Source organism: Pinus tabuliformis, chromosome 3_1 (assembly GCF_031772625.1).
Source record: "Pinus tabuliformis cultivar Carrire ecotype Pingquan chromosome 3_1, CPIR1, whole genome shotgun sequence".
NCBI classification, from domain to species: Eukaryota; Viridiplantae; Streptophyta; class Pinopsida; order Pinales; family Pinaceae; genus Pinus; species Pinus tabuliformis.
In genome coordinates, this window is record NC_142301.1 from 259,695,337 (window position 1) to 259,702,500 (window position 7,164).

General features: G+C 45.7%; 1 pseudogene; it reads left to right on the forward strand.

The window, feature by feature from the left end:
• LOC149186789 (glutamate synthase 1 [NADH], chloroplastic-like) overlaps positions 1-5,466 on the forward strand; it is a 57,704-nt pseudogene extending 52,238 nt beyond the window's left edge.
• Positions 5,467-7,164: the final 1,698 nt, after the last annotated feature.

A 7,164-nucleotide genomic window follows, 5' to 3' on the forward strand; every position in this document is an offset into this window, starting at 1 on the left:
TGGAGGCCGACTTGGAGATTAGGGGGCTTTTGCGATGAATTAAGGGCATGGGAGAGGTCGGTTGGGCAAGCTACGACCTCCCCCTTCAACGCATATATATGGAGGAGTGATGGAGCTCATTTGGAACACAATAACTCATCGCTCAAAAGAGAAGTGCGCAGGACAAGGTGAAGGCGCAGCTAAGGAAGAGAGGCGCAGTTTGGAGATGCACCCGTTCTTGGGAGAAGCTGCACGAAGGTGAACGCACATCTTGGTTTTGGGTGAGGCACGGCGCCCGGTTTGTGCAACGACTTGGCACGGGTTCTTGGGTGACTCGGGTGAGCGCCCGCCCGTCGTGTAAGTGTGCACGGTGACTTGGTGATGTGTTGAGATTGTGAACGAAGGTGTGTCTCAGTTAGAGGCGCCCGTGTGTGGCGACTTGGAGGCGCGCCCAAGTTGGGCAAACAACACGATCGTGCACGGAGGTGAGTTGGTCGACATGGTGAGAGCGTGCGAACGGGCGTCCGGGTAAGGGCGCGCCGTGCACGACAGAACGGTGGAGACGAAGGTTGGAACTGGAGGTCGTAGAGTTGGGCAGGCGGTACTACGCGCTGTTCACACGATTTGGGCATTTGTCAAAGGTTGGCAAGTGGGACTGCGTGTGGGCAGGTATACACGGTTTGGGCGTTTGCGAACCAAACGAAGAGCGAACCGGTGAAGACGTGCAACAAGGTGAACGAAGGGTTGGTGAGTCATGCGGCGACCGTGCGGAGGTGCCGACGAGCTAGGCAACCGAGTTTGCCAAAGTTGGAAATTTGGCTAAGTATAAATTTGGGGTTTCCCAAGGACTTAGTCTGTACTTGTAAAAGTGGAAAATATTATATATATTGATATTCGGGCAGCCTCATATTACAGGGAGTTACCCCTCCCTTTATACTGTTGTGCATTTCTCTTGTATAATGTTGTTTATGTGAATGTTATGGGCTTTCACTTGTATAAAGGGACACTAATAATACTTGGCAACGAAAATAAGACTAAGTATGTAATGTTAGGCGTAGTCTACAATCGTAAGTATTGGTGAAAAGAAAACGATTGGTAGTGCCGCACCTCGCTATGAGCGGTTGAAAGAGTACCGTAGATGTAGGGGCGTGACACCTCCCCTCCAGCATATCAAACTTTAGGAACCTAAAGGTCCTCGCAGTCTCTCATAACAAATTGTTAGGGGTATTGCCATTGGATTTGAGCTATCTCGTGAAGCTTATGAAATTTGATGTCAGATTTAATTACTTCTCGGGAAGCATTCCCTGTGAATATGGGAAGCTAAAAAAATGTGGAATCTCTTAGGTTGGTTGGAAATAATTTGAGTGGAAGAATACCCATAGATCTTGACAATCTCGTGAACTTAGAATCCATGTTTCTAGATTCTAATAATCTCTTTAGCGAAATACCAGTGGAACAACCCAAATTGAAAGTGTTGAGACAATTGGGTCTGTCCAACAACAAAATGCATGGAGAGATTCCTTCTTTCATTGGGGACTTGCCAAATTTGGAGTTTCTATCTATTTCGGGGAACAATTTCACAGGTTTCCTTCCTTAGCAACTCAGTAGTCGTGGAGAGTTAGTGGAATTTTTTTCTTCGGACAACAAATTAATTGGTCCCATCCCTCTGATTCTTTGCAAGGGTGGAAGGCTCTTGCTTTTAAAAATTAAGACTAGTTTATTCCCTATCATGATTCTTGACTCTCTGGGCACATGCAATTCTTTGGAATATCTCTTCTTGGGGGAAACTATTTGAATGGTTCAATTCCTACAAGGTTTTTATACTTACCCATGCTGAATGCAACGAGTTGCAGAACAATTATCTTAGTGGGAGCATACTCAACAAAATTAATATTGCATCCTCCACTCTAAATTTGATAAATATTTCCAATAATCGTCTTAGTGGCTCTCTTCCTTCATCCATATGTAAGTCACCTTTTTTGCAATTTATTTTCATCCATGGAACTCAATTAACAGGTAATATGCCGAGATAAATTGGCCAACTAACAAATATTGAAAAGATCGATCTTAGCAAAAACAAGCTTTCTATAGGATCCCTACAGAGATTAGTAGGTTATCTAATTTGAGCACTCTTCTGCTTTATGGAAATAAATTAACAGGAAATGTTCCACCAGAGGTTGGTCGATTGGGGAAGATTGAAGTTATGGATTTGAGCAAAAATAGGCTTTCTGGTATGATTCCTAGGGAAATTGGCAATTGTATGTTTTTGACACATAGTGATGTTAACCTAAATAAGTTTAGTGGTCCCATCGCACTCGAAATTGTCAAAATTCCTGTGCGCAACTATCTGAATGTGTCCATAAATCACTTGAATGAGAGCATTCCTAGAGAATTGCAAAATATGCCTACTTTGACCAATCGAGATTTCTCTTATAATAATTTTTCTGGCAATATTTTAAAAGGTAGTATGTTTTCACATTTCAAAGGAAGCTTGTTTGAAGGGACCCAACTTATGGAGACCATAGTTGCATCCATTGTGGATCAAGGCACATCAAGCATGGATTTTTTATAGCTCTCACAACACTAGGTGTAACACCCTGCGGCTGGCAAGTCGCCCGAGCGTGCCCACCGAATGGACGAAGTAGTGTGCGAGGCAGAACACGACCGAACGGACGATGCAACAATGCGGACGGGGTGCAGTTATGTTGAGTTTATACGCGGGCAGGCTGAATGAGTCACTTGCGGGCCGACCGTGAGAAGTTATGAAATGGGCGAACAATGGTGGGGCAGTCCCATGTGATGGGCGGGCCGACCAATAGGTTGAATGAGTTTTCATAACTGAGTATGAGTTGGGCGGGTAAGATGAACGAGTCGGCCGGGTGGCACGACTCGCCCACCCACCATATACATACTTGGTGCGGTTGGGAGGTTGGAGCATTCAATCATTCAACCATCTATCATCAAGGAGCTCATGGAGAAGTGCGAGGTAGCTGCAACAAGAGGCGCAGAACGGCAGGTTGATGTGCCCGCTCGTCGGGCAGACAGACACGGTAGTCGCACGAAGTCTTGGTGAACGGGTGTGCAGGTGGAGGGCTACACGAAGGTGCCCGGCCGTTGGTTGGAAGTGCGGGTGGAAGGCTGCACGAAGGTGCCTGCCAGTCGATGGATGTGACTCTAGTGGAGGGCTGCGTGAAGGTGCCTGCCCGATGGTGAAACAAACTCAGGTGAGGAGTTTGGGTGGAGGGCCGCACGAAGGCACGCCTGCCTGACTCGTGCAAGGAGCTTGTGTAGAACGGTGAAGTGTGGATTGTGTGGGGAGCGACCACCGTTAAAGGAGTGCACAAGGTGGGCACCCGTTGGTAAACGACATAGGTAAAATGCCGGTGGAGCATTTGCTCTCGGTCACTTGTATTTTCACAAAATCATAATAAAACATTATTATTGCATATGATGGTGTCCTCTCTGCTGTTATGAATGTTTATGTTGAATGTTTATGATGTTAATGGATTCCGCACATTAATATTGTTAATGAAAGATGATGAATGTTAGGCGTAGTTCGCAAAGTAACTTAATAATGGAACATGTTAGCTACTTAGGCGGTGCCACACGGTTGCCAATTAACGAAAAACGAATTGGGGGTGTGACAGATGGTATCAGAGCTACTTGCAGAGAACAGACATGTATGCAGGGAAAAGTTATGGAGAAATCTTGGATTAATAGTCTGGGTTTTGTGGACTTGATGGTTCATGGAAAGACCATTCAAGCTCTGGTGGACACGGGGGCCACTCATAACTTCATGATGACACGGTTGGAAAAAGAGGTTGGATTGATGATCTTCCCATCGAATGTGGAAGTCAAGTCGGTGAACTCTAGAGCTAAAGTGGCAAGTTTGGCACACGAAGTGCCTGTGCAGATAAAAGACTAGAAGGGTCAGTTGGACTTCATAGTGATGGAGATGAATGACTTTGATATGATATTGGGACAAGATTTCTTGAAGGGCAACAAGGCAATTGTTGTCCCCTTCTATGATGAGGTGTTGCTAGTTGGAAAGTCATAGACTTGGACTTTGCCCACTCATAAGCAAAGGCGGGAAGTCAAGGTGCAGCATGTTTCTGCACTGAGTTTGGAGAAAGCTATGAAGAAGTCAGATATGGAGACATATGCGGTGATGTTCAAGGGAGTCGAAGGTGATGGAGTGGGGACGCCTGTTCCAGCTGAGATTTTTGAGGTATTGGCTGAATATGCAGATTTGATGCCTGATGAGCTACCAAAGAAGCTTCCACCAAAGGGTGTAGTGGACCATAGCATAGAGCTTGAGCCAGGGAATCAACCTCTGGCTAAAGCACCTTATCGGTTGTTAGGACCTGAGTTGGAAGAATTGAAACGACAGTTAAAGGAGTTAACTGATGCAGGTTTCATCAGACCTTCAAGGTCCCCCTATGGAGCTCGGGTATTGTTCCAGTGGAAGAAGGATTCGAATGAGCTACAGATGTGCTATGATTACCGTGCACTGAACAAGCAGATGGTAAGGAACAGGTATCCTTTGCCATTGGTTGTTGATTGCTTCGATAAGCTTACGAAAGCCTGAGTGTTTTCCAAGCTGGACTTGAGGCATGGGTATTATCAAGTGCGGATAGCTGAAGGAGACGAGAAGAAGACTGTGATAGTAACGAGGTATGGTAGTTTTGAATTCCTTGTTATGCCATTCGAGTTGTGCAAAGCTCCTACTACGTTTTTCACTTTAATGAATGATGTTCTACGTCCATACTTGGATTCGTTCGTAGTAGTGTACTTGGACGATATAGTGGTGTACAGTGACAACATGGAGGATCATAAGAAGCACTTAGCGATGGCATTAAAGGCACTGAAGGCAAATCAGTTGTTCTTGAAGAAGTCTAAGTGTGTGTTCGCTCAGACCGAGATTCAGTTCCTTGGGAATATAGTGGGTCAAGGTACATACAGATGGAGCCGAGCAGAGTGAAGGTGATTGAGGAATGGGTTGAACCGAAGAATGTCCATGACATGAGGGTGTTTTTGGGCATGAACAACTACCAACGGAAGTTTGTAGAGGGGTACTCCAAGGTAACATCATCATTGATAGACCTGTTGAAGAAAGAGAAGAGATGGAGTTGGACGGACAAATGTCAGGTGGAATTTGATGATTTGAAGAAGAGGATGGTTACAACACCAATACTGAAGTTGTCGAAATTTGAGCGATTGTTTGAGGTACACATAGATGCTTCAGATTTTTCCATAGGAGGGGTTCTTATGTAGGATGGGCATCCAATGGTGTACGAGAGTCAGAAGTTGCAGGATAGAGAACGGAGGCATCCGATCCATGAGGAGGAGATGATTGCAATCATTCACTATCTTCATGTATGGAGGCATTACCTGATTGGGAAGCTGTTTGTTGTCAAGACAGACAACGTTGCAGCAAGTTATTTTGCATCACAACCGAAGCTTTCTGCAAAGCAGGCTCGTTGGTAGGACTTCTTGTCAGAATTCGACATGACTATTGAGTATAGACTGGGGAGACTCAATGCGGTAGCAGATGCCCTTAGTAGGAAGGGACAACTTGCAGCATTGGAAGGGGAAGACTGGGCAGCAAGGAGTAGGAGAGACTTCAGATTTCGGAAGAGGTGCAGAATAAGCTCAAGGAAAGTGTCGAGACTGATACTCAAGTGCAGAATATAGTGAAGCAGATAAAGGAGGGGAAGACACGAAAGTTCTTTCTCCGAGATGGATTCTTGTTCTTTGGAAACCAACTCTATGTTCCAAAGTCATCTGGGTTCAGGAGGCACCTTTTGAAGGAGTGCCAGGACTCACCATGGGCTGGCCACCCAGGGTAGCGTCGTTCTTTGGCATTGTTGGAGAGAGGATTATTTTGGGAGAAGTTGCGGGAGGATGTGGAGGAGTATGTACATACGTGCATCATTTGTCAGTAGGAAAAATCAGATACTCAGAGGCAAGATGATCTGTTGCAGCCTTTACCAATTCCTGAGAGACCATGGATGAGTGTCTCGATGGACTTCATCACTTAGTTGCCACAGGTTCATGGGTATACTAGGATAATGGTCGTGGTTGATCGTTTTTCCAAGTATGTTGTCTTTGTTCCAACAAAGATACCTTGTGGAGCCAAGCGGACTGCGGAGTTGTTCTTCAAGAACATAGTGAAGTATTGGGGGATGCCATTAAGCATCGCGTTGGACCGAGATCCGCGATTTATAGATAGATTTTGGACCACATTGTTCAAGTTAGTCGGGACAAAGTTGTTGATGATTTCAAGTTACCATCCGCAGACAAATGGATAGACTGAGAGGATTAACGCATTACTGGAGGATTACTTGAGACATTATGTGACCGCTGATCAGAAGAATTTGCCTGAACTCTTGGACATGGCTCAGTTTAGCTACAACATACAAAATAGTTCTGCGACGGGGTATAGTCCATTTGAGTTGGTAAATGGACAGATGCTAGTCACATTGCATACCGTAGTGATAGGAGGTTTGTTTAGGAGTCCTCATGCGACGAAGTTCACGAAGGCTTGGGATGAGACCTTGGAGTTGGCACGGTTGCGCTTGCACGAAGCTGCAAGGAGAATGAAGAAATGCGCAGATAAGGGAAGACGGGATGCACACTTTAGTGTGGGAGATATGGTGTTTCTCAGGATTACCGGAGAAGAGTTTCAGCCACCTAAAGGGACTGCGAGTAAACTGACAAGGAAGTATGAGGGAACTTTCCAAGTGAATAAGAGAGTGGGGGAAGTTGCGTACGAGCTGGATCTCCCATGCCATATGCACATGAAGCATCCGATTTTTCATATGAGTCAGTTGAAGAGATGAAGACTTGATGCTGATCATCAAGAGAGAGCTGAACCACCGAGGGGACCAGCCATGATTGTGGACAAGCTGAATCTAGAGATGGACAAGATTTTGAGTGTTCGATCTACAGGGATTGGTTGCCACATGAGCCGGGAATTTCTTGTCGGATGGAAGAATGCACCAGAGGAGGAAGCTGGGAAATGGAGGACTCACTTTGGAGATGGAAGCGGAAGATTGCGAAATATGACAGGAAGCTACGTAGGAGAGCCGGATTTCCGGGGATGGCAATGCTTTTGGGTGGGGGATAATGTAACGCCCTGTAGCTGGCAAGTTTCCCGGGCACGCCCACTGAACGGATGAAGTA